The sequence below is a fragment of the Lontra canadensis genome, unplaced genomic scaffold, assembly GCF_010015895.1.
Source record: "Lontra canadensis isolate GAN:19392208 unplaced genomic scaffold, GSC_riverotter_1.0 scaffold1825, whole genome shotgun sequence".
In the NCBI taxonomy this organism is placed as follows: Eukaryota; Metazoa; Chordata; class Mammalia; order Carnivora; family Mustelidae; genus Lontra; species Lontra canadensis.
In genome coordinates this window covers 1-2,606 of record NW_022632809.1, presented here as the reverse complement: position 1 = coordinate 2,606, position 2,606 = coordinate 1, and the positions used below count along the sequence as shown (strand labels likewise).

Here is a 2,606-nt window from a genome sequence, read left to right as displayed (position 1 = left end):
AAATAATGTATTTAGTTATAAAATCTTTTTTATAAAGATTTTTATTTATTTATTTGACATTCAGAGAACACAAGCAGGCAGAAATTCAGGCAGAGAGAGAGAGGTGGAAGCAGGCTCCCTGCCAAGCAGAGACCACAACACAGGGATCGATCCCAGGACCCCGGGATCATGACCTGAGCCAAAAACAGAGGCTTTAACCCACTAAACCACCCAGGTCCCCTACAATCTTTTTTTTTTTTTTTTATCCAAGCAAGATATTCATTTATTTTCTCGTTTGCTTTGTAGAGATCAACAAGCTGATATTAAAATGTATATAGAAGCAGCTCTTTCAAGATGGTGGAGCTCTTCCAGTTGCCTGACCAGAGCTCTTCTGCAAAAGTCCTTGTGCGTTAAAAGAGGGAAGCTTATTGAATGCATGGAATGAAAAGTACAGTTCTTGGGACGCCTGGGTGGCTCGGTTAAGCGGCTGCCTTCGCCTCAGGTCGTGATCCCAGCGTCCTGGGATTGAGTCCCACATTGGGCTCCTTGCTCAGCGGGGGGCCTGCTTCTCTCTCTGCCTCTGCCTGCCACTCTGTCTGCCTGTGCTCGCTCTCCTTCTCTCTCTCTGACTAATAAATAAATGAAATCTTAAAAAAAAAACCTGTAAAAAAAAAAGAAAAGAAAAGTACAGTTCTTTACCACAAAACACCTGTTTGGAAATGCAGGCATATGGGCTCCACTGCGGAGATGTTTTTCAGAAATTGAAAACGGAGTTGACTCATCTGATGATGATGACAAACAGATAAATACAGGGTAACCCAAAATAAAATAGAGAGTTGCAAAGGCCCCACTGAAATTGATGACAACAATATCCACACAAGATAATAAAGCCTCACAGAAGCTTTGTTTCTGATTACAGAACCTACTCAAGCTTCCTAAAGCACACAAGTGGTGCATATACGGATGGTTCTACTCAAATGTAGAAAGGCAATGGTTTGAAGGCAATGATGACTTCTGTGTCTGTCAGGAGGAGAAGTACTTTCCTAATTTAACAACAAGAAAGTTAACAAGAATAGAAAAATCAGGCGATTATGGGAAAACCAAAGAGACATTCTTGTGCATTTTTTTGAGGAAGAGAGACCAGCATTAAAACAGAAATGGCAGAATATAAGACTCCTACAACAAACAAAAGTGCAGATGATTCCCAGTTTGAAGATCTGCCAGATGAAATTCCTTTGCTCCTGGTTATTGCAACCAAAGTTACAGCTCAATTATGTGGTGCTCATGACGGTCTCTTCACTGAACAAATCGTTGCTTTGGATACTTTTAATGCTACGTATAGAGTAACTTTGAATAGGGCAGGGCTTGGCACCCATACCATCCCTGACTACGAAGTTCTTAGTAATGAGCCTCATGAGACAATGAAAGTTGCTGCCATTGGACAAAAACAGGGAACTTCCTGATTCTTTATGACTCCACCATGGTTACATTATACTCCTCCTCTCCAGTCACCAATTATGGATGATGATTCTGTACTAACAGTCACCTTGGATAAGTAGGATTTCTGGCTCTGACATTGAAATGCTAGGTGGTTTTCCAGTACAATTCTTCATCCAAGTGACCAAACTGTCAAAAATTTTCATGATTAAAAACGAACATATCAAAAAATTAAGAGCAATGAACACAGAAGCAGAAAAATTGAAATACTATCCCATGACCATATGCATTGTATTTCAGTGGAGATATGCAACCATCCTTCTGAAACTTGAGCAACTCAACAAGGACCTCAACAAAGTTTTGCATGAAGTGCAGCAGTACTCCTCAGAGACTTCTCCAGACCAGGGTGGGCAATCTGCAGACCAGCCCACGGGTAGGAGACAGGTGTGAGGAGGAAGCCTAGGAGCTTCTCTGGCAGTCGGATCCTCCACTGGATGGCCCCGTGTTCAGAATGAAAATCTGATAGACTTAATCTCCAGCTCACTCCTACTTTATTGCAAATTAGCTGTCTGGCAGGAGGAGAGCTGAATTCCTTTGAGTTCAAATCATACACAGATTCATTAAATGGTATCAGGAGTACAATAGATGCTTCTAATACCAGTTCTTTTCAGAATAATGTAGAAACCCATGTTTCACATATTCAGAGTGGTCTGAACCAGATGGGAAGCCTGCAGGCCTTCACTGCCAGGAACACCAACAGAGACTGAGAAACAGCCTTCCCTGTTAAAGCCACACAGGACACTAGTGTTCCTTCACCTCAGCTTCCATCACCAAATGATCCACATGCTGGGAAACAAGGGAACTATACATCTCCAGTGAAAGCATTGGAAAATATTGCCATGCTCCTTGAACCACCACTCCTGACCGGCATTCCATTTATTTTTCTTCCTATGATTCAGCTTCAGTAGAATCACTTATGTTACATGTTTATTGGCAAGTATTTTTCACCCAAAACTGTCTGAAATTAAGATACTTTCACAGAAGAGTGTGCAGACCCCTTTATCAGCATGCATGAATTCAGTCAAGAGGCACAGGCAGCTGTTTCTTTGGCCAATGCCCTCAGACAAGTTCCTACTGTGGGGGGCTGTGGTCTGAGGGCTGCAGTGCCAGCGGGTTAGCTCCCCCACCCT

At 42.4% G+C, this 2,606-nt stretch overlaps 1 pseudogene; it reads left to right on the top strand.

Annotated features, from left to right (window-relative positions):
• Nucleotides 1-330: 330 nt before the first annotated feature.
• Nucleotides 331-2,183, top strand: LOC116863609 (annotated as a pseudogene).
• The last annotated feature ends 423 nt before the right edge of the window (nt 2,184-2,606 follow it).